Source organism: Miscanthus floridulus, chromosome 2 (assembly GCF_019320115.1).
Source record: "Miscanthus floridulus cultivar M001 chromosome 2, ASM1932011v1, whole genome shotgun sequence".
Taxonomy (NCBI): domain Eukaryota; kingdom Viridiplantae; phylum Streptophyta; class Magnoliopsida; order Poales; family Poaceae; genus Miscanthus; species Miscanthus floridulus.
Window position 1 is genome coordinate 10,644,741 of NC_089581.1, and position 24,940 is coordinate 10,669,680.

General features: G+C 48.7%; 2 long non-coding RNA genes across 2 annotated transcripts; both read left to right on the forward strand.

The window, feature by feature from the left end:
* The first annotated feature begins 18,783 nt into the window (after nt 1–18,783).
* On the forward strand, nt 18,784–22,538 carry LOC136537906 (uncharacterized). Its single transcript, XR_010779152.1, has 3 exons — nt 18,784–19,295; nt 19,922–20,089; nt 22,242–22,538. It is a non-coding gene; the product is annotated as an uncharacterized lncRNA (long non-coding RNA).
* Nucleotides 22,539–22,652: 114 nt separating this feature from the next.
* LOC136537905 (uncharacterized) lies at nt 22,653–24,711 on the forward strand. Its single transcript, XR_010779151.1, has 6 exons — nt 22,653–22,768; nt 22,860–23,072; nt 23,166–23,363; nt 23,451–23,624; nt 23,697–24,083; nt 24,164–24,711. It is a non-coding gene; the product is annotated as an uncharacterized lncRNA (long non-coding RNA).
* The last annotated feature ends 229 nt before the right edge of the window (nt 24,712–24,940 follow it).

The following is a 24,940-nucleotide window of genomic DNA, read 5'->3' on the forward strand; positions in this document are numbered from 1 at the left end:
GCTCAGGTCAACCTCATGATAAGAGCCACCGGCCCCACCTCTTTTTATAGCGTAGGGTGATAGAGGCCCTCCAGCCATGGTGGGCTGGACATCCCCGATCAGGGCACGAATCAAAGGCCCAAATGGGCCGTTGGGTCTAGTTAGGTTAGAGATCTATCTAACACATATGTCATGCTTGCCGCTGCGCCAGGCCCGCGGCTACGCAGCGTCAAGCGCATGCCTGTCATGCTCGCCGTGGGAAACGACACGGTGGTCATGATGGATAGGCTTGTAAGCAGGATCTAGGGTAGAGTAGGGATCGGGCAACAAGCAAGGGAGATAGGATAGTTCAGATGAATCTCACTTAAAACAGGAAGTGCTTAGAAGCGAGTTTACAATTATGTTAATTCCTTGATCTCCTATCCCCTCCGGATGACACAAATACTACTCGGACACGCCTCTCCTGGCCATCGGTGCTCAGCCGTTCACGTGCACCTCGTCTTGGCCCAAGAGTGGTGCTATCGTGGACGGCGTCTTCTTCTTCTCCGCCTGAAGGCAATGGCAATGTGTTGCTGATAAGGCTCCTACAACGTCAACGCGATGGATCATAAGCCTGTTGCTTTGAGGCCCTCCGACGCCTCCCCTGCGGTGGCTAGCGTGCCGAACCACTTTCGGACGCGCCGGTCGAGGACCTAGATGACGAGGAGCTAGAAGACAAGCTTGGGAAGGACTACTATAACCCCATCTACGTCTCACCCTACTTCGTGATGGGGACGTGCTTGTGGATCTTCGTGTGGGTGTTGAAACTTGCGGTTTCAATCAACATGGGAGAGACTGGGACCTCCGCCCATCGGACGTCGCCCTTGGGCGGAGGCTTGGGAGAGGAGCGACAGGGGGGAGACTGGTAAGGGAATGGCACGGAAAGCTATGGTTTCATTAATTCATCCACCAACTAACCCTTTACTGTTACAAGTGGCCCCTATTTATAGGGCTCAACTACCACATTCACAGAGTTTACAGTAGTATCCCTCAACTGCTATAGTACATTTTTGGGATATTCCTCTACTCGCCTTCTGTCTCGAGGGTAATCTTGCCATGCCTCCATCTGGCACTGGGCCTGCATGATCAACCGGCCCATCGGGCCTCAAGACTCGGCAATGGGCTTTAAGGCCTCCGCCATGGGTTTCCGCTCTGTCTGGCCTCAGGATCCGACAATGAGCCTTCGGGCCTCCGCCTCTAGGAGTGCCAAAGCCGTAGACCTCCGGCATCCTAGGATTGCCGATCTCCTGCCTGGGTCTTTGCCCCGACGGGCAGAGACCACGCTGGAGCACCCACGCAGTCCACGAGCGCCCTCGTCTGGTTACCTGCACATACTCGAACAATGTTGGCATTTAATTAGTCTCCTGGCGGAGCGGCCTCCACCCTGTCGGCCGGAGACGCCTATGAGAAGGCTAGGCGGAGACCGCGTCAGGGCCATCGCCCGCTGCCTACAAGCCTGATCTAACCATTTTGGTAACAGGTCGGAGATGCCTTCGTAACCTGCTGACAGCGCAGGTCTTCGCTGCTCGTGGTGGCCATGTTACAACAGTTCCCCCTTTTGAGACCGTGGTCTGCCTGAGCGCGCCGTGAGCTCAAAACGCCCTAAGCAAGGACGTCCGTGGGGGCAGAGACTGCGCATAGTCGTGTCTCCGACCGATCTCCGCCGGTTCCCCCTTGGCCCGCTCTGCCACGGCCGTTGGTCATGTCTCCGATCGATCTCTGCCGGTTCCCCCTTGGCCCGCTCTGGAGTGGCCATTGGTCTTGTCAAAGTAGCCGTTTGGCTACAAATATAGCCGTTGTGCATCTTGCGACTTTTTCGGAGGCGATCGTTGTGCGGCGGGTGATTCTTCCGAAGGTGACCGTTGTGTGGCGGGAGCCAGACTGCCTGCCCACTACCTATATAAGGGTGCTGTTGGTGGCGGGGTCCCCCCCTGCATCGCTCATTCGCTTTCACTGCATTCGAGAAATCGCTCTCTGTTCTCTTCTCTTTCGCCTTTCACTGCCCTCGCGCGTTCCGTCTCTCTGCTTGCGTCTCGCGCTTAGGTTGTTATCGCGGTGGCTTTCCTTTCCGTCTTCACCCAAACTCACCGGCCCTCCTTCTCTAGACCTTACTGCCACCTTCTCGACGTTAGGGCCATCGGCTGGGGTGCGCGCTTTGAGGAGTGCATGCTTGCCTCTGCCTCCGCGTTGGAGTTTGAAAAACTAGTGGAGGAGGATTTGGGGAGTGTCTCCGCATCCATCGGAGACCTGATCGCCGCGGACTCCGGAGACATGGTGATAAAGTCTTGGGACTTCAGCCCCTCCTCTATTACTGAGGAGGCAATCGCGGAGATGTTGAAGGAGTCATGTTTTCCTTCTTCTAGGGTAAAAATCCCTCCGCCGGGTCAGACTGTTCTGGAACCGGAGGAAGGGTATGCGGTGGTCTTTCGGGACTTCTTCACATGTGGCCTCCACCTTCCTTACATTTCCTTCCTTCGCTGGGTGCTGGAGACCTTCAATGTCTAGCTCCATCATCTGACTCCCATTGCTTTCCTGACGCTTAGCAAATTCTACTGGGCGTGCGTCTCTTACGGTGCCAAGCCGAATGTGGACACCTTTTGCATGTACTATGAACTGCAGAAGTAGCCAAAGAAGAAGGAGGTGCGAGATGGCAAGGAGGTGGAGGTGACCTACCAGTACGGTAGTTGCACTTTCAAGTCTAAGAGGAACCAAGGCGTGGACCGCCTGGAGATCTCTTTTTGCCAGAAGGGCAAGTGGGACTGCGGCTGGCTTGAGCAATGGTTCTACGTGAAGACCTATGGGGTCCGCAGCACAACTAAGGATGGCGAGGAGCTCTCGGAGTATCCATCGACTTCTTAGATGGAGGAGATGGCACCACACACGCGCATGGATCCGCTGGAGGAGGTGTCTCCGACGAGGGAGGCTTGTGATCAGGCTTTTGCGGTAGCGTGCCGCTACTCTGGTGGCCACGATCTGGTGGAGGAGATCATGGCCTCCAACTACTGGCCCTTGGGCAAAAACAACTTAGCCTTTCAGCTGGAACAGGTCAAGATTCCCGTTTTCGGGCCAGAGGCTGGGATTCCGTTCCCCCACTTCGGTCGGTCCTTGGGGGAAGGGGTGACAGAGGATGGTTTCGTCTCTGAAGTTGAGGAGGCCACCATAGGGTTGGTTGGCAAGATTTCCGAGCGTGAGTACACATCTCGGATGGCCATGGTAGGCACCATGCCATGGCTCAATCGAGTTTTTGAGGAGGTCGGGATCATCTACCGGGAGCGCAAGGTTCCTGCTGAGGTCCTAGCCTCGATTGAGAAGAAGAAGAAGAAGGCCTACGCAAAGAATGTTACGGCGAAGGCCGAGTCTAAGAAGAGGAAGGGCGCCGTCGGCTCTCGAGCGCCTACAAAAAAGAAGAAGAAGAGCAGAGCTCCGTTGATCGCGCCAGCCTTGTCTTCTACTGGCAGTGCGGGCGTTGCCTTCGCCGGCAGCGAAGACATTGAGAGCTCCTCTGTCCCATCAGTGGACGCTCGAGTTGCGAGCGGAGGGGATCGTGGCTCTCCCGTAGCTCTGGTGTGCCCGACGAGCGGAGCTGTGAGCGGTGCCGGGCGTCCGGAGAGCGGCGTTGCCCTAGCGCACTCCTCGCATGGTGCTACGAGCGTCAGCGAATAGCTGGAAGATAGCGCCATCGAGCCTATGCCCGATGTTCTTGGTTGGCTGTGCTCAAGCTCTGAAGAGGACACGGAGGTCATCCCGCGGCGTGTTCCTTCATCCCCTGCCACTATTGCACCTTCGCCCATGCCTGCGGCCGATGTCGGGCTGCTGGAGGCCGCTCTTGCTGAGGAGGCTCCGGTGGCTTGGCCTTCTTCGAGTCCTCCGCCCGTCGGGCCGCTGGCTGAGGAAGTCCAGCCCTTTGGGCCTTCGCCACACAATACGGCAGAGACTTCTGCTCAGAGGGCGCGGCAAGCTGCCCTGCCTGGGCTTTTTATGAGTAAGTCTGTTTGGTGCACTTCCCTGTGTTTATTGTCTTCGCCCAGTTCATTCCTTTCCGTGTTGAGCTAAGTGCCAATACAATGCATCTGCTGCTTTGCAGGTGATGTCATGGCTGGACTTCTCACCCCGAAGGAGCGAGCAGCCACTGCGGGCGCTAGGTTTGGTCCAGGGCAACCGGGGCTGACGGCGCCGGGTCCGAGTAAGTATAAAAAGTTTTTATTTTGATCATCATCTGGCCTGTTTGTGATCTGCCCTCTAACCTAAGCTGTTGTTGTTTTTTTTACGTAGGCTCCTCCGACACTTCTATCTCAGGTTGGGAGGAGTGTTATCTTGCCGTTCTTGGAGACGTCGGAGGTGGTCTTTGGCTGTTGGTGCGTTTAACGTGAGATTTGCTTTTCTCACCTCATCGTTTCGTGTTTGTTTGTTCTTCTTTGAACAGATCGCTTCAAACAGCGTCTGAGGGATATGGATTTCTTCCAGCTTCTCCGCGTTCACCTGGAACACCAGAGCCTAGTGCATCTCTAGTGGTTTTGCCCCTTTCCTTCTTTTATTATCTTTTGTGTATGCTCGCTTCTAGATTTGTTCTTGATTCCGTCGTTGATCGCTTTGGGTTTTTGTTTCTGGTCGCAGGGGTATCACACGGGTGTTGTTATGGAAGAGCACTATACCCGCGAGGCCTTCGACCGTGACGCCGCGATCGAAGCGCTCAAGGCAGAAATCGAGCGCCTGGAAGGTGAAAAAGGGGGTCTGTCGGACTCTCTTACGGCTCTCCGCCTGTCTCTAACGGAGAAGGAGCGAGAAAAGGATGGCTTGAGGGCCGATCTTGCCAAGGCCCGGGAGGCAGAGGTTTTGTCCGTCAAGCAGGCCTGTAGAGCGAATGAGCTGACCGAGGGTCTTCGGCGAGAGCTTGCCTCCGAGAAGGAATCCACAGCAGCGGTGAGGGAGCAGCTTTCTCTAACGATGAGGCGTTTGGACTCAGTCAAAGGAGTCCTTGCTGCAACCATTGGTCACTACCGGGCCACCGTCGCCGAGCTTGGAGACGAAACCTCCGCTCCTCCGGAAGAAGACAGCGTGTATGCCCTCACCTCCTGGCTAAAACATCACCTTGCAAAGCTCCCCGGTTTGATCAACGGTTGCACGGACTACGGGGCGCTAGCGGGAGTTGCGAACTATGCCAAACTTTTGGCACGCAGCGGGTGTACGCATACTGAAAGCATTTCGGAGGGGGCGCTGCCCGGTCCAGAGGAGCTCGGTGAGACCTCTCTTGGTTTGTGAAAAACATTGAGAAATTTCATCGAGCACTTTTGGGCTCCATTTGGGAGATCTGCTGCCTAGAAACTGGCGGAGGATAAGAGGGCGAAGGTATTTATAGTCTTTGTTGCCGTTTTTTTTTGTTGATGCTGCGGAGGCTTTCGTTGCTTTTGCCCCTGACATTCTAGCCTATGTTGTAGGATGCGTAGAAGGGTCTTGCGGGTAGGCCTCCGTCGGTTCCGCGCTCGGTGACTGCGGTTGGTGCCTCCGCCGCTGGTGGCGCTCCAATGGGATCTACGATCGGCGGTGGCGGTGGTCAGAGGCCGCAGGTGCCATGCCCACCCATAGCTGATGCGAGCTCTGCCCCAGAGACTTCCGCTGCGGCTGATGCGTCGGAGGTCTAGGCTCTTTGTAGCATTTAGTTGCTCTAGCGTGTATCTTGCAGTCCAGCTGGACTTTTGTGAATAAAGTTTATTTTGTTCTGAATGGTTTTGTGGAAAATTTTAACCTTGTGCAGGTTTCAAATTGGGAGCCTGCGCAAGATGTTGCTCCTTTGACTCTCTACAACGACGGTATTTACGTGAGCGGAGAGCTTTGGGAGTATTGGCGTTCGGCCTTTCCCCGCAGCGTTGCGCACGATGTATTTGAGTTAGTTAGGTTTGACATAGACGACGAGCGTGCTGGGTTTACTTGTGTGCTTGCTTGGCGCAGACCTCCGCCACAATAGTTAGGATTTTATTTCAAGTTGGTGTCCTGTAAGAATGTTTCTCGATGCTTTATGGAATACAAGACAGGTCCACTTTCTTGATTGTTTGTGCGGTGGCTTGAGCCCGTCGTGGTAGTTTACATATCTCATCTAGTCCCGAGCTCGCGCACCATTGTCCTTTGCTTGGGCGATCGAGCGCGATACAGAGGTGGTGGCCAGGACCTTCGCCCCATTTTTTCTCATTCTCTATGCTTTCTTGATGGCCGGGGTAGAAGTCTCTATAGTTTTTCAACCGGCGGAGGCGTACTTGAAGTCCGCCTGGCAAGGCTTGCCGAATCGGTGTTCGATCCGACTGGAGGTTTGGCGCAGCTTGTGTAGACGGCGGAGACTTTTGATATTTCTTTAGCTGGGTGTTTTAGCTGTCTGGAGGCATGGGTCTCCGACGCCACACACCCGTGGGACATGGTTGATCTTTGGAGATGGTAGGTTAGGTCTCCGGTGTCAGGGGGATGTTACGAGTTTTTGTGCGATATCCCCCTGCTTCCGTAGGCCTTTGCTGTTCATCACCGTGCCGTAGGCCCTCTCTCTTTTCCCACTATCTCTGACTGTCTACTGTTGCCTCCAATTTTATGAGTTTTCGTACAATATCTATGGCCGACCTGGATATCTAAGGAGACTCCTGCCTCCATGGCTATCGCTATGGCTTTTGCCTGTGCTATGCCTTGCTCCCCCCTTGCGCCCTTGCGCCTTATGCCGACTAAGTTTCTTAAGGGCATGGGGGGAATCCATTTTTATAGTGGGGTGGTGGCTTTCGAGTGTTAACATTTTTGTATGTTGTTAGTTGGAACGTATCTTGGCTTTAATGGCCTGTATCTTGCCTGAATTATTTGTTCCCCTTGGGATCTTTTTGAAGTAAAGAGGTCTGGCGCCGCATTGGTGGTAGTATTTTGTCAGGCACTTATTGTTTTTCCTGTTTTGGATGGTGGAGACCTTTTTCCTGGTTCTGACGCCACAAATTTGTTGCCCCTGATGCTAGGGTTTTTTTAGGTTGGAGGCCTGTTTAGCCAAGGTTGTTTTTTCCTTGGCGCCTGAAATTGTTGAGGTCTTATTCGAGGGTCAGAGGCCTATTTGGCCAAAAGTTTTGGCCTTGATGCCTGGCTTTGGTCAGGTCTTTGTCAAGGGTCGGAGGCCTCTTTGGCCAAAAGAAAATCTTGCCTTGATGCCTGACTTTGGTCAGGTCTTTGTCAAGGGTCAGAGGCCTCTTTGGCCAAAAGAAAATCTTGCCTTGATGCCTGACTTTGGTCAGGTCTTTGTCAAGGGTCGGAGGCCTCTTTGGCCAAAAGAAAATCTTGCCTTGATGCCTGACTTTGGTCAGGTCTTTGTCAAGAGTCAGAGGCCTCTTTGGCCAAAAGAAAATTTTGCCTTGATGCCTGACTTTGGTCAGGTCTTTGTCAAGGTCGAAGGCCTATTTGGCCATAAAGGTCATTTCAAATTGCCCTTGCCTATGGCTGGCGCTTTGAAAGGACGTTTAGTTTTTGTTTACCGAAAATTGCGGCGCCAGAGCTGGCCGTTTTCGGTTTTGGGTTTTTGGGGCATTCTTTTGGGGAATTACCTCTTTATACTTGTAGAGGATTTTTACATTAAGCCTGCCTCGTTAAAAACCTCACCTCCGCTTGGAGTTCCCCTGTGAGGAAAAGAGTGTAGGCTCTTTTATATTTTGTTTTGGTTGAAGTAAAAAAACTAAGGTAAATGCATGGAGGGGCCTCCGCTTATATTTTGCGGAGGTTGCCCTTTGGTACATTGCCTAGATGTAGTATCTGCAAAGGCTATCAATATTCCATGTGTGGGTTGTCACAACGCCTTCACTGTCGGTCAAGTGGAAAGAACCAAGTCGGCCTGCTGCCTTTGCTGTGTATGGGCCTTCCCATTTCAGTTGCAACTTGCCGACAAGTTGTGCATTGGGTTTTCTTCAGAGCACAAGGTCTCCGTGTTTTATGTCTTTCCTTACCACCTGGGAGTCTCTCTAGTTTTTGGTTTGGGACTGATATTTTGCAATATTTTCGACTGCTTCCAGTCTTATTGCTTCTATTGTTTCATTTGCATATTCTTCGTCTTGCAACATCAGCTGACTCGTTGTGCGTAGGCTTTCATGCTTTATTTCTTCTGGCATCATGGCCTCTTCTCCATAAAGCAGTTTGAATGGTGTGAATCCTGTTGTTCTTGAGACGGATGTATTGTGTGACTAAATAACTCTAGGTAATTCATCTATCCATTTTCCTTTGCGAAGGCCCAGCAATGTTTTTGATATTGCTGAAAACACTATTCTGTTTGCTCTTTCCATAGCGCCATTGGACTCTGGGTGGTATACCGAGGTGAAGGCTAGTTTTGTCCCTATGCTTTTGCAGAATTGTTTGAAGTTCTCTGAATCGAATTATTTGTCGTTGTCTACTATCAGGATCCTCGGTACACCGAATCTGCAAATGATGTTCTGCCAAAAGAATTTTCCGATAGTTTCTGAGGTTATCTTCGCCAGCGGCTTTGGCTCTATCCATCTTGTGAAATATTCCACAGCTACTACTGCGAATCTGTTTCCTCCTTGGGATGGCGGTAATGGGCTGACCAGGTCCATCCCCCATCTTTGCAGCGGCCATGTCAAAGGTATAAGATGGGTCTCCGATGATGGTTTTGACTGTCCTGGAGAGAATGTTTGGCATGCTTTGCATGTTCTGACTGTCTGCTCTGCGTCTTGTATGTGTGTTGGCCAATAAAAGCCTTGCCTTATTGCCTTTGTTGATAGAGCTCTAGAGCCAATGTGCGACCCACAAATTCCTGAGTGTATTTCTTGAAGCAACTCTATGCCTTCGCTCTACGATATGCATTTGAGGAAAGGCTGGACTACTCCTTTCTTGTATAGTACGCCATTTATGATTGTGTAATTTCTTGCCCTGGCCTGTATTCTTGCAGCTTTTGCTTCATCTTCTTCGGTGGTTTTGCCTTCTAGGAATTCTGTTATCACCTTTCTCCAATCTTCATTTTGTAGGTGTAGTATGGGTTTGAGTGCCTTAGATGTCTCCGTAGTTGCCGAAGACTTCAAGATCTAGTAAAAAGTGTTTGGTGGCAGTGGCAAGTTGTTTGCCGTAGCCTTTGCCAATTCATCTGCCTCTGCATTTTCTGATCTTGGGATGTGCTTCAGGGTGAAACCCTCGAATCTCCGCTCCAAATTTCTAACAACAGATAGGTATTTGATTAGTTCTGGCTCTCTTGCTGTGTATTCTTTCTCTACTTGGCCAGTGACCACTTGAGAATCCGTTTTGATTGTCAATGTTTTTGCCCCTAGGGCCTTTGCTTTGCTCAGCGCTAAGATCAGGCCTTCATATTCTGCTATGTTGTTTGTTGATTTGAACTCTAGCCTTGCTGCATATTTCAGTCTGATGCCGGAGGGTGCCGTTAGGACGATGGAGGCTCCTACTCTAGCTTGGCTCTAGGCTCCATCCGTGAATGCTATCCAGCCTTGAGTTGTTGGTTGTATCTTGGGCTCTATTGGAGGTGTCCAATCTGCTATAAAATCAGCTAATGCCTGTGATTTGATTGCTATTTTGGGGACATATGAGATACCAAACTATGATAGCTCTGTAGCCCATTTGCCTATTCTGCCGGAGGCTTGTTTGTTTCTGAGCAAGTCTTGTAGTGGCAGCGATGTTGGAACTAAGATTTCATGGGCTTGGAAGTAATGCTTTAGTTTTCTTGATGCCATCAGCACTGCGTAGGCAACTTTCTCTACCTCTGTATAGTTTAGCTTGGCTCCGAACATTGCTTCTGAGATGAAATAAACTGGTTTTTGAGTTTTGCCTGATTCTTTTTCTAGCTCGTGGACTAAGACTACGCTGACTGCATGGTCGGAGGCCGCCACATACAGCAATAGGTGGCTGTCCAATTCTGGGACGGAGACCATCAGTGAGTTTGCCAAATACTCTTTCAAGTTATGAAATGCCTCCGACTGCTTGGACCCCCATTCGAAGTTGTCTCCGCCCCTCAGGGCTTGGAAGAAGGGTAGGCTACGTTTTGCTGATTTTGAGATGAATCTGTTGAGCGCTGCTATTCTTCTCGTCAGCTTTTGTACTTCTTTCTTGTTTTTGGGCTCTGCCATTACCATTATTGCTCTGGTTTTGTCCGGGTTCACTTTGATGCCTTCGCTGCTTATGATATAACCAAGCATCTTCCCTTTTGTGACTCCGAATATACATTTCTCTAGGTTAAGGCGGAGGCTAGCTATCCTGAGGTTGGCGAAGGTCTCCTGTAAGTCGGAGACATGATCATCCTTGTTCTTGCTCATGACCACTATGTCGTCGACATAGGCTATGATGTTTCTATCTATCTGTGATCCCAAAACCTCCTTTGTAATTCTAGCAAAGGTTGCTCCGGCATTCTTGAGTCCCTCTGACATTCTGGTGTAGCAGTATGTCCTGAATGGGGTGGTGAAACTTATCTTGTCTTCGTCTTCTTTTTTCATCCAGATTTGGTGATACCCAGAGAAACAGTCGAGGAGAGAGAACCTCTGGCATCTAGCTACCTTGTCGACGGAGGCATCTATTCTTGGCAATGGGAAAGGGTCTTTCTTGCAAGCTTTATTTAGATATGTGAAATCTATGCACATTCTCATTTTGCCATTTTTCTTTGGTACCAAGACTACGTTTGCAAGCCATTCTGAATACTTGACTTCCCTGATCACTTTTGCATCTAGCAATCTTTGCACCTCCGCCTTTGCTGCTAGGATTCTATCCTCCGACATTTTTCTCTGTTTCTGCTTTCTTGGTCTCATGTTTTCATTGATATCCAGTTCGTGCTGTATGATGTCCCTGCTGACTCCCTAGAGGTCGGAGGCTGACCATGCGAAGATGTCCTTGTTTTTTACTAGGGTTACCATGAGCTCTTCCTCTTCCGCCTTGCACAATTTTGAGCTGATTGTTACTTTTCTGTCTGGTAATTCTTTTTCTAGAGGGATCAGCTTTGTCTCTTCTTGACCTGCCATATCTATTTCTCCTTTGGGCATGTTCGGAGGCTCTAGTTCTTTGTTCGCCGACTCGACTGCATTGATGTTTTTTTGGGCTCTGTAGATAGCTTTCTCTATGTTTCTTGCTTCTTTCTGGCTACCTCGGACTGTGATAATACCATGGAGTGCTGGTATTTTCATGCACAGGTAGGCCATATGCAGGGCTGCGTTGAATTTGGTTGTGAATCCTCTGCCCAAGATGGCATTGTATGGGTAATACAGATCGACGACGTCGAAGGTTATGTACTCAGTTTTGGCATTCGCTTGGGTTCCGAACGACACTGGGAGTGAGATTTTTCCTAATGCTTGTATCTGCTTGCCTCCGAATCCTATTAAAGGGGATTCGGAGGGCTAAAGTTGATTTCTGCTGAGCTTCATTTGGTCGAAGGTATTTGCAAAGATGATATCTGCTGAACTGCCAGTGTTGATCAATATTCTGCTTATCTCCCATGCTGCTATGTTGGTCTTGATCACCATTGCGTCTGCGTGAGGGTAGCTCTCTAGCTGGAGATCTTCTTCTGTGAAGGTGATTGGGACTCTGGACCAATCTGAGTGTTTCGCCAGGCCTTGGACTGCTACATTATTTACTAGGCGGAGGTGATCCTTTTTCTGCTTTTTAGTTTGAAACTCCATTGATGATCCTCCAGCGATTGGCAATATCATGCCTATTGTTGGCAGTGCTCCATGAGGGTTGACTTGGTTTCCTGGGTTTGGCTCGTTTTTTGGTGTTGAGGGTGGGTTGTGTGGTGGTGGCGGAGGTAATTGCTGCATGTGGTGCTATGGCGGCGGAGGCTCGAACCTTATTCGGTTTTGTTCCGGTGGGTTTGTTTCGAGGTAGGTTATATGGGGAGATTTTAGGTTTATGTAGGTCAGGCTTGCCTCCGACCTGTAGTTTCCCGGCGGAGGCTGCTGCGAAGGTGATGACCGCCGTGCTGGTAGGAAGTTTGGGTAATAGGCAGAGGCCAGTGTGGAGGGATGTATTTGGGTTGCGTTTAGCGCTGGGTACATTGGGCAGTACTGCTGGTGGCCACTTGTGTAGGTGGTGTTGACCTCTCTTGCGCTCTGCTATGTCGAAGGTTGGGCAGTCTACTTGTTCTTCATTCTTTCCTATGTTTCTTTTGTCTCCGGACAATCTTTGGTGCTGTGCCCTGTATTTTCACCATGAAAAACGCAATATGGCCTGCGTTGTTTCTGGCTTTGGTTTCTGTTCCAATTTTTGCCTTGGTAACCTTGCCGACCTTGGTTCCCTGTCTAGGTCTCCGACCGTGTTGGCGCTGCCTGTTGCCCTTGCTTGGGGTGAGGTTGACCCTCGATGCTAAGCACTTGCCCTTGGCCTGGCTTCTGATTTGATACATTTTGGTTGGTATATGTTTTCTGGGAATTTTTGCTGCTGTTTTGTTGTCTGTTTTAACCTTGCTCCTCTAGCCTTTTGCGGAGGTCATTGTCTGATCTACAGTACTTCTCGAACTCGTCATACAACTGTTGTATGGAAGTTGGTTTCTTTCTTGCTAGGTGTGCTGCGAACGGCCTGATTCGGAGGCCTTTGATCGCTGCTTTGATGGCGATCTCGTCTGGGACGTCTGGTGCCTTCGCCTTTAGTTGCATGAATTTTCCGGAAGTAGTCGTGTAGTGTCTCTCCCTGCATTTGCTTGCACTGGAACAGATCTGTGGAAGTCAGCGACTATGCTATTAGCCCCTTGAAGTTTGCCAATATCTTGTCCTGGAGGTTCTCCCAAGAATAGATTGTACTTGGTTTGAGCATAGAATACCAAGCCAGCGCGTCGCCTTCGGCTGCAATGACAAATGACTTTGCCAAGACGGCGTCGTCTCCGCCGACGGAGGCTACTGCTGCCTCGTAACTCATAATGAACTGATGGGGGTCAATCTTTCCGTTGAACTTTGGTAGTGTGATTGGCTTGTACGCTGTTGGCCATGGCGACTGTTGTATGCCTTCAGATAGTAGGGACTTGGGATCGATAGGCCTCCGCATCACCTGAGATGGCATCATCGGCTGCCTGATCACTAGCGTAGGACCTTGAAGCATGGTTGCAGTTGGTGTTGCTGCAGAGGCTGGGATTGCAGAGGTTGTCGCTGGTACTGCATGCTGCATACTTAGCATCTCAGCATGTAGGACTGCCAACTGCTGCCTTATTTCTGCTGCTTGTGCTGACGCTTGAACAGCTTGCTGATTAGCTGCGAATGCTGCTGCCATTCTGTCCCTCTCTTGTTGCGCTCTTTGCAACTGTGCTTGCAACTATTGCAGTTCTTGCTCGGGTGTTGTGGCTGAGTTTGGTTGGGCCTCCGAATCTTGAATCTCTGGATCTTGGGGTTCCGGTGGTTGACCCTGGGCATCTGCTCTGGTGTCATCCTCCGCTGATGAGGTTGCGTAGGTGCTACGAATGTTGCGCCTAGGCCTTCCTCGCTGACATGTGATCACTGCTGCTCTGGTGGTGGTCTTTCTTTTCCCTGCCATAGTTGGTTTGCCTTGGCCAAACCACGGTGGGCGCTAATGTTGAAACTTGCGGTTTCAATCAACGTGGGAGAGACCGGGACCTCCGCCCGTCGGACGTCGCCCTTGGGCGGAGGCTTGGGAGAGGAGCGACAGGGGGGAGAGTGGTAAGGGAATGGCACGGAAAGCTATGGTTTCATTAATTCATCCACCAACCAACCCTTTACTGTTACAAGTGGCCTCTATTTATGGGGCTCAACTACCACATTCACAGAGTTTACAGTAGTATCCCTCAACTGCTACTGTACATTCTTGGGATATGCCTCTACTCGCTTTCTGTCTCGGGGGTAATCTTGCCATGCCGCCATCTGGTACTGGGCCTGCATGATCAACCGGCCCATCGGGCCTCAAGACTCGGCGATGGGCTTTAAGGCCTCCGCCGTGGGTTTCCACTCTGTCTGGCCTCAGGATCCGACGATGAGCCTTCGGGCCTCCGCCTCTGGGAGTGCCAAAGCCGTAGACCTCCGGCATCCCAGGATCGCCGATCTCCTGCCTGGGTCTCCGCCCCGACGGGCGGAGACCACGCTGGAGCACCCGCGCAGTCCACGAGCGCCCTCATCTGGTTACCTGCACATACCTGAACAATGTTGGCATTTAATTAGTCTCCTGGCGGAGCAGCCTCCGCCCCGTCGGCCGGAGACGCCTGCGAGAAGGCTGGGCGGAGACCGCGTCAGGGCCGTTGCCCGCTGCCTGCAAGCCCGATCTAACCATTTTGGTAACAGGTCGGAGATGCCTTCGTAACCTGCTGACAGCGCAGGTCTTCGCCGCTCGCGGTGGCCATGTTACAACAGTGGGAAAGGGGCACCTTCTCCTTGGACTTGTTCTCAGGCGCGTGCGCGTGGCGGGTGGAGGGAAGTTGGCAGCTGCCGCTCCTCTCGCACTACGCCTTCTTCGTTGAGGAGCTCGGCTGCGCTGTTGGCCTAGTCCCCAGCTATGACTCTAGCCACTGCCACCAGGTGTGCGCCATTGATGTCGTCGAGGTCCAGAAGGAGCACCGCCCACCAGTGTGGTGCGACATGTGTGGAAGTCTCCTACGGAGCACGGGAACGGCGTCCCAGACGGTGAAATGATGAGCCTCACATATCTTGGCAACGGCACCTTCTGTATGGCGAGGTGCGTCGTCGTGGATCGCTGCATGCGCAGAGGGACATCGTTCACCCTACTGGATGTGGATTTCACGAGCTTGCCCGGCGCCGAGGGGGGGCCTCACCTTACCAAGCGCGGTGAGCCCCGTCCACGCCTGGCCGCCTGGCCGGTGGGGCGTCGCTTTCCTTTTTAAATAATAATTATGTATGCTTAAAAGATTTTCTAGCTACTACTAGAGAGGGAGACAAGTCATGCATGTACAGAGACAATATATATGGATCATAACATGTTTGCCATAGCAATGAAAGACAATCAATACTAGTGTTTTGTCTATACATGTACCTGATGAAAGTCTTGTTAGACGGTCTCCAACAGATGATCTATATGGGCATCCAAACCTAAAATAGGTAGCAGGAAATCTAAAATTAGCCTCTAAGAGAGTACCTATACGGGAGACCTATTTTGGGTTGTCTGAGAGGCACAACCCAAATATGAGTATCATATCTCCTGAAAACTCATTTGCTGAAAGGATTCTCTTTTGGGTCCTGTTGTTGGATATGATGTCGAATAGGTATTGAACCCTTCGACTGTAGCGCTACCCAAACATTAAATGGATCTTGTATTTTGGGTGTTGTTGTTGGAGATAGTCTTAAAGATATGTTTTGGCCAGTAGTGTCAGCGTTACCTGCTCCCCACTCCTAACAAAATCAGCAACCACTTAACGTCAAAAAAAAAAAAAGAATCAGCAACCGCTGCTGGATCAGCTGACCCCCCATCCTCCTACCAACCCGCTAGCCAACTCTTCTTTGTTCACATCACCCATCCTCTGCTTATCCTATCTCCTTCGAGCTTTCCATGGAGACAAGGAAGACGAGCACCTTGAAGGTGTGGTGGGCATGGACATTGGAAATCTTATCCAGGTCATCGCTGTGGGATGTAGAGCACAATGGCAGCTGAGCCATGGGAGAAAGAGGGATAGAGCGGCGGTTGCACACTCCGATAATATATGATGTTTTTTTTTTTGTGTGGAATAATGCATTCATGGGCGGTATTGGTCATAGCGCAGAAAGGTGTCCAATGGGGCACGGCCCATCATCTTGCGTAGAGGAAGGAATTCCAACATTACTATGATTTGACATTCGCCTACTCCACTGATGTCATGCTGCAGACTTCAAGTTCGCCCCAATTATGGGGATAACATGCCGAAGCTCCAAGTGTGGTAGGCGAGATTGAGGCCCTCCACATGAAGTGACAACAAGTAATAAATCCAAGAAGCTAACAACCTAAACCATAAAACGACTCTGACTGATAGCACGTGCCGCGCGAAAACTTACGTAACATATAGTGCTCATAAACAGCTGCAACTAAGATCATTTCTTTGCTATATATAAGTACTAGTATCCTGCTGGGCTCACTTGATAGACTCAAGCTCTTTATATATTTGCATCTTTTATATGCATCAGCAGCAGCAGCAAACCCACTAGCTTTGGAATGAGATGCATCAGGAGCAATTTGACTTGGTTGGCCTCAGGGCCCCTGCTGGACAGCTGTAGGCTGCTCCGCGCAGCTCCCCCCAAGATGTTGACCCATGCACTGTCATGCAGCAGATCTTAGCCTTTGTGCGGCTGTGCCTCGCCTGCTTCGCGTGTCGCTTCCTTGGTCGCCACTCCCCAGGAATCATGCAAGGACGTTTTCTAATGACGTCGCACTCTATGCCAATGCATGGCGGTCGCTGGAGCAAGGTGATCACTCGGGGGACTTAGGCCCTCTCGCCGTAGCCAACGTGGGCTCGGAAGCAATTTGTGTTTCTGGGTTGTCGGATCATTCTGCTGATGAAGTGGGGGATTCTGAGCCCATCGGCGAAGCCGGACGAGGATAAATTTCAGAAGTTTCAGCAGAATCATACACCTCTATTGTCCTAAGCACTCACGTGGCAATGATCGCTACCGGAAACAGTAGGTATGCCGAGTGCCTGAGGGTTTGCCGAGTTCATTTCATCGGGCACTTGGCAAACCTGCCGTGTGCCGAGTGCCGTCGTGGAAACATTCGGTAAACATAAGGCACTCGGCAAAAACCCTTTTTACCGAGTGCCCTAAAGTAAACACTCGGCAAACAATAAAGAAATACTCAGCAAACATCAGGCACTCGGCAAAATACCAGCACGTGCGCCGGCCATGCAACGGCCGCCAGCTGGAGCACCCTGCCGTTAGCACTTTGCCGAGTGTTTCATTATGGCACTCGGCAAAGTAATCATTTTGTCTAGTGTTTTTTATTGGCTCTCGACAAAGCCTAAACTTTTTTCCCTCTTCTGCCCTCAAACCTTTTTCTAATCTCTACATACAGTACGTGGTACTCCATGTTAAAATTTGGTATATTTCTCGGTCTGTTTGCTATATTTAATTAATTTATTTCATTTAAAGGAATTTTTTAGTATAACTCAAATTTGAACTGCAAGCAATTCAAATAATGGAATAAATGAGTGGAAAAATGATATTCATGCTCTTGAGTCCAGTGTGAAGCCTTATCCGGAAAATGAAAGGAAATTTTGAACATCTTATTCAAAAAACACGACCACGAACGTTTGGCCGAATTATTTTTAAATTCTAAAAAAAGCAAACGAAGTCTGAAAATCATGAGATTTGTCAAGATCTCATGATATCATACGTGGAGGCCATGGTAAAAAATTGAGAAGGTTTTAGATAATCTGTCGCGTACGATGTTTACAAACCGAAGTATCTCAGAAGAAGAATCGTAGCGTTGAGAAGGATTCGATAAGATTTTGAGTCAAAGTGACGGTTGAATTAGGGTTTGATTTCAAAACTTTTTGTATAGGCAAAAGGGAACATAGATTGATTCATGTGTAATTTTGGTAATTTTTTTGGATCTGTTTGATCATTTTAATTTATTAAGTGTAATTATAGAATTTTAATTGATATACATTGAATTTGAGCTAAAACTGCATGAAATAACAAGTTTTTTTTAGTTCTGGCCTTAAAACTTTTTCTACTCTCCACATACAACATGTAGTACTCCATGTTAAGATTTGGTATATTTCTGGATCCGTTTGCTATATTTAATTAATTTATTGCATTTCAGGGAATGTTTTTGGTATAAGTCAAATTTGAACTGCAAGTGATTCAAATAATATAATAAAACGAGTAGAAAAATAATATTCATGTTATTGAGTCCGGTGTGAGGCCTTATCTGGAAAATGAAAGGAAATTTTGAACATCTTGTTCACGAAACCCGAGCACGAACGTGTGGCTAAATGGTTTTTAAATTCTTAAAAAAACAAACAAAGTCTGAAAATCATGAGATTTGTCAAGATCTCATGATATCATACGTGGAGACGGTGGTAAAAAATTGAGACGGTTTCACATAATCTGTCACGTACGATGTTTGCAAACCGAAGTATCTCAGAAGAATAATCATAGTGTTGAGAATGATTTGGTAAGATTTGGAGTCAAAGTGACGGTTGAATTAGGGTTTAACTTCAAAACTTTTTGTATAGGTAATAGAGAACATAGATTGATTCATTTATAATTTTGGTAATCGTTTGGATCCGTTTGATAATTTTAATTTATTAAGTGCAATTATAGAATTTTAATTGATATACATTGAATTTGAGCGACAACTGTATGAAATAATATTTTTTTTCACTTCTGACCTTGAAACTTTTTCTACTGTCCACATACAACATGTGGTACTCCATGTTAAGATTTGGTATATTTCTGGATCTGTTTGTTATATTTAATTAATTTATTGCATTTCAAAGAATTTTTTTGGTATAAGTCAAATTTGAATTGCAAGTGATTCAAATAATAGAATAAAAATAAAATAATGGAATAACATTCGTAGAAAAATCAAATATATATTGTTAAGTGAATTAGACAAGGTATTTTCAAAGTTTATTGGGACAAATTTAAAAAAACACGTTATGGAGAAGAAGGAAAAGAAGAAAGAAAAATGAAAAAAAAACAATGTTTGCCGAATGCACCTGATCTGACACTCTAGCTTTACTGAGTGTCCCGATCTAACACTCGGCATACCCAAATTTGCGAGTATCAGATCAGGGGCACTCGACAAACATTGTTTTTTTTTCATTTTGCTTTGTTCGTTTCCTTCTTCTCCGTAACGTGTCTCTCATACAGCAAAACTGCTCCTCCTGCGTCCCAAACATTCACGCACACATGCCACGCCGCCGGCCTCCCGCATGCGCACCCCGCCGCCGGCCTCCCGCGCCCCGTCGTCTTCCCCGTGTCCACGCCCGAGCCATCGTCCTCCCGCGCCCCTGCCCCCGGCGCCAGGCCCCCGGCGCCCTTCCGCTCCCGGCGCGCGCGGCCCCCAGCGCTCGGCGCTCCGCCCCTGGCCGAAGGTCCCTAGAGCATCGTCCTCCCGCGCCCCCGCCCCCGGCGCGCGTCCCTCGGTGCCCGTACTCCCGCCGCCGGCCCGCAGCCCCCGTTGCCCGGTGCCACGCTCGCGGCGGCCGGCCTCCCGGCCCCCGACGGCCGGCCTCCCAGCCCCCGTTTCGCCGCCCTGGGAGCCCACCGCCGCCGTTTCGCCGCCCCAGGTCCTCGCCGCGCGTGAGTCAGCGCCTCAGAGTTGTGCACTCGAGCCCATTGGGAGGGCATTGGGATTCCCCAACACCAACATCCGGCACTTCCTCACCTGGAATCTGCACCCAGACGGAGGTAAGGCAATGCGTTCTGCTCATCTAATCCTGTGCTCTGCAATTACAGATCTCAACAGCATCTACGTTTCATGCAAATGATTACTGCTGGAGTTGTTTATCAAGTGCTAGTACTTATGTTCAGCAATTACATGCTTCAAATCTCAACAGCATTACGTGATTAATTTTTCTAGGACATGTAGTTGTCTAGTACTGCATTCCCTGTTCTGTTTTAGGAGGTTTGCCCGAGAGAAGTACAAATGGCATGTAGCTGACTTATAAATTTGTTTGAGTTTATATGACGTTGCAGAATGCAGTGGTCTTGCCGACTGTAACTAATAAGCATGCAAAATGCAGAGAGAGAGAGATGGAGTTATGATCATAATCTAGTTTTGTTTTCCTTACCAAAAGCATATGCATATGCTAATTGAGTTATTTCTCTGTTTCTGATCCCTATTGCGTGAAAATGGATATCATCAACCTGTCAACAGCGCATTAGCTGAATTAGTTGAAATTACACATTTGTCAAAGCTAGCAATCTAGCATGCACTTCATATTACTGGCAATCTTGTTCTCATGAGTGCTTTATCAACCATTTAATATCCTGTTATGATTCTCTGTTCTCATGAGCTGCTGGGGTGTATGTAGGTGTTGTCCTCGCGCGCACTCACCCTGTGCTGTGGCTTCACCGCCGTTTCCCTTCTCCTCGGGGTGGGTGCATTGGGGCACGGCCGTCGCCGCCGCTTCCCCTGTTTCGGTCACCACGGAGGAGCTGCTGCTGTTGCTGATTGAAGAAGGTGTCGCTGATCTGATGAGGTATTGCCGCTGTCCGCCTGTGCCTGTTGGATGTTGTGGTTCATGTAGTAGGTGTTCTCGGTAATTAGGTTTTGCTTGTGTTGGATATCATTGGTTTGGTGGATTCGATTTGTAGTTCAATCGGCGACGAAGCACATGAGACTGTGATGATTGCAGCATAAATTATGTTTGATGTTTCATGCAATTATCATGGTCTACCTTTCCACATTACATCTCTTTCTTTTTTTTTTTGATGATTGAGGCAATGCTCACAACTGAACCAACCATCATGCCCAAAGTTGACACTATCTTTGTACCTGTTCAATGATAGTTAAAGCAATGCTCAATGGTTGCATCTGTTTTCGTGCATTTCTTCCTACCTCTTCTGCTTTGTGTAGTTTCCAGGCACCAAAGATAGGTACTATTTATTGCATGTGATGATTTCTTCATTTGTCTAATTTGATCGTTGGCAAGTTCAAGATGTAAGAATTAATTTAGCACTTTCACCCTATTTGGTGGGGATGATCCATCAGAGAGAAAAAGGTAGATGGAATTCCTTTTTGGGGTTGTAAAATCATTTATAGGTTCTGTTTTGTCTACGGCATCTTAGTTGCCATGTTCCAATCTGAAACTGAAATTTACTAGAAACGAAAGAGGAGGTATAAACTGTGTATGTGGTTGTCGGCCATCGTGCCGTTGGTTTGTTGCAGGTTGTGGTTACCTCACCATGCAGGGGAGGTGCTGCCTATTGGGGACCGTGACGCCTAAGAGGAGGGGTGAATTAGGTGACTTAAAATTCTAACTCTAAACTATGGCCTCTTTTTCTAACCCTAGCAAAACATATGCAATAGATAAACAATCTAAATGTGCAACTATGGTTTTACTAGTGTGTTGCTATCTCTACCGCAAGAAGGAGTAAAAGAATCAATGTAAATGCGGAAACTAAAAAGCAAGGTAGAGATATGCAAACTCCCATCGACGACTCCGGTATTTTTACCGAGGTATCGAGAAGCACACAAGCTTCTCCCTAGTCCTCGTTGGAGCCCCTCGCAAGGGACAAGCACCCGATCGGGTAACTCCATGGATAGCCTCAGGCCTTCCCCACGCGTAAGTGGTCTCCGATGTGCTTTCCGGCAAGCCTCTCTCGGATGCTCCCCGCCGTCTTCACTATCAAGCTTCCGGATGAAACGCCGCGGGCCTTGTTCCCTCTGGTACATGGTGGCGGCCACACCACAAACGTGGTTGGTGTGATCTCGTAAGACTACAAGCCCCTCTGATGTACAACAATGGTGCGTGCAACCACCGAGTGGTAAGAGGTATGCAAACCTCACTAAACACTAGGCCTAAACCTAGAGCAAGCGCATAAGCGGTGGTCTAATCAACCTAAGCACTTCGCAAAGCACCTACGCTAATCACCTAATGAATCACTAAGCACTATACAAGTGGAGATCACTAAAATGGTGTATCAACACCCTTGATATGTTTCCTTAGCTCCACTCATATCAAATGGCCGATTGTGGGTCTATTTATAAGCCCACTAAGAAAGTAGCCATTGGGGATGAAATCTCGCTTTTCTGCTACTGACCGGACGCTGATCACGTCCTGATCGGACACGTCCGATTGTGCCGACCGTTGGAGCCACGATCAACTAATGGACGCTGCCAGCGTCCAGTCACATGCCACCGGACGCGTCCGGTCACAATTTCGCCGCTCTGGAACCTCTCTGTACTCGACCAGACTCTATTGTCCTGCGTCCGGTTGTTTTGCTTGTTCAGCGTTCGGTCGCTGCTGCCGAGCCTCTTGATCGGGGCGTCTAGTCACTATGCTACCAACGTCCGGTCTAGCGTCCGGTCACTTCTGTGAGCTCATTTCTTCATGATCTTGCGCCCGGCTTGGTTCCTATCTTCATGCTTGAACTTTGCTTGATATCTTGGGTCTTCTCTTGTGCTTCTAAGGTCTTGCTTATGGTGTTGATCATCGGATCATTACGTCGCCTTTGTCCAAGTCACGTCTTGCATCCTATTGAACTATAAAACAATTACTTGCAAATTCATTAATCTAATTTGGTTGGGTTGGTCATCAAACACCAAAATCTAAAGTAAATGGGTCTAGGGTCCATTTTCCTTACACTGCCGAAATTTATAATTGACACTATTATGTTCCTTTGTTGCAGGAGAGGCCATTGCAAAGATCGTTCTCCACCGTCCTCGACTCGTCACTTCACCCTACCGTAGGGTCAGGCATCCTACACCCTCTTCCATATGATGCGAAATATAGGATGTTTATATATCACATAACCTAGCTAGGCGTCTTCCGTTCGAAAGAGATACGGTTGGAAATATGCAGATCTTTGTAGATCTATAACCGTATCTGTTTCAAATTGTCCACGTTTTTTGGACAGCCCGAGGATGTGTAGATGGGGTTAGTTTCCATGCTCTACTCTGATCCGAGACAAAGTTTCGGTAGCATCTCTCTATACCTTCGTCACCGTCTGAGTTACCTTCTGCTCACTCATCCTCTGAGGAGGAGGAGGTATAGGTGGAGGAGGAGACAGGGGGTGGAGGAGGAGGCAGGGGTGGAGGAGACAGGGGGTACCTCTTCCTCTACTTCGTCACGTGTGTGGTTGCGAGGTCCCTTGACCCTCCCGAGGCGACCGATACCTCTTGAGAGACGCCTGCTGACTCGACCCGATGGAGACAAGTAAGTAACTTTATATGTTATCACTAATTTTTCATTTGATATGTTTAAAATTACAATAGAAACTAATAATTTATGTTAATCACTTGGGCAGGGGTTGGAGGAAGGTCGGTGGGGGTGATCACGCATGCCATGTGAACGGCATCCTTGGTCTTTTGATCAAGGAAAAGTTTCTTGGCCTAGTGCAGTTTGGCGGAACTATCGAGCCGGCCTACACGTGGGCCACTATGCCGCTATCCTCGACACCCCTGATTGGGATGGCAGGGTATTCGCCGACAAGGCGCAGCATGTTAAAGCCAAGCTTTGGGTAAGTCTTTCTTGCACTACATTGCTCAATACATCGCATTGATTGGACATTCTTGAAATAATGATTGGATACATCATGTCTATATATATGCAGGATTTCTTTAGATGCGAGGAGGGATATGAGGCCAAGGCAGATGCTATGGCTGACAAAGCCGCCAAGAAACTCATTAAGGACATGCACTACGAGGCACTCATCTAGGCCATGATCCAATACCACACGAAAATTCTTAGAGAGAGGATCCCTAAAAGGGCGGCAAGAACCATGAGCCTAACCTCGGAATAATATCTGAAGGTAAATATAGAACATTAATACTTATTTTTTCTGAGATTAATTACGCTTAATTTCATCTTCTTATATGTCATATACTTGATAACGTAGGTGCCTCCGTGGTGATGCGCCTACGATCTGCAGTGCTAGGCCCGGATGGTGGATAGGTGGTGCGACCCCGCGTGGGAGGAGAATCACAACGCTTGCCGGGAGCGGCGTTTGCTTATGCCGGGTGCACCACACCATCAAGGAAACCTCAACCTCTCAGAATACACGGCTAGATGGGTATGCGAATTCATTTCTTTATTCTAACGCTCAAGTCTGCATAATTTCTAATCATATTACTTTTTTTTGTAGTCGGCGACATATGGTGGCGAGCCTTGCTCCTAGTCCATGGCATATGCTTTGGCCCACAAGGGGAAGGAGATGTCCGATGTCGCCTACAACCCGGAGGACCCGCCCTCGGTGTATAGCAACGAGTCCGTCCACAGCCACCTCGATGGATACACATCGATGGCAAGGGTGGTCCATGGCCTAGAGTACGATCCGAGCGCCCATGACCTTGATGGAGAAGTGGTCATGAGGGCGGGAGGAAAGAAGCATGTCCGGTTCTGGATTGGCGACGACATAATCGACACGGCCAATACTTCCACTCTCTCCCAGATTCAAGCACGAAGCATGGGTTCCAGTCCGGCGATACACCTACGGCCAGACTCTACACGGTTCTAGATGAACGCACTCTAGGTTATTTCTGTTTTAGTCATCGTTCATCGATTTTTACATACTTTTGCATTGCATTGTAACATTAGGATGAAATATTGTAGGCTCAGCTGGAATAAGAAACGAGGCACCTAGAGGAGCTAGAGGCAAAGATGGAGGCAAAGCGGTAGAGGATGGAGGCAGAGTGGTAGAGGATGGAGGCAGAGCAGTAGAGGATGGAGCTACAAATGTTTGAATATATGAGCGGTGTTTACGCTGCAATCGGTCCACCTCCACCACCGATGCCAGTCCCTCCTCCTCAACTTGCTCCAAACACTGTTTTAGGCACTGTGAGTCGCTTTACAACCTTATAATCACCGTTTCTAGTTTATGCAGAATCAATCTTACAAAGATGCCCAGACATTAGAAACTTAGTGACTAATACTATATGTTTGTTGCTAGTACATAAGCAATCATACTAGAGCACAATGCAATTGAGAAGATATTGTTGATAGTTAAAGGGTTATACTAGTTAGGCAGCAGAGAGACCATATGTGTTGTTTAATCTTGACTCACACATGCAATCTCTTCTCCTTTGTGCAACATCAATCGGCGGCATCGAATGAGCCTCATGATCCAGCATGGTTGCAGTGGAACTCGTGGCCTAAGTGATTTTATTTGCATTTGCATTTGTGGATTACCTGTGACTACTTGTGACTATTTGTGGTTGTGAATGAACCTACTTGTGATTCTGAAGTTTATTTGCATTTATTTGTTGTCGATATATCTATATAAACTGCCTGTGATGCTTATTGTGAACTATGTGTGATGCCTATAATGTTTATTTGAGTGGCGTACGTTATACGTGACCGAACCATAAAAACAAGAAATATCACTACCGG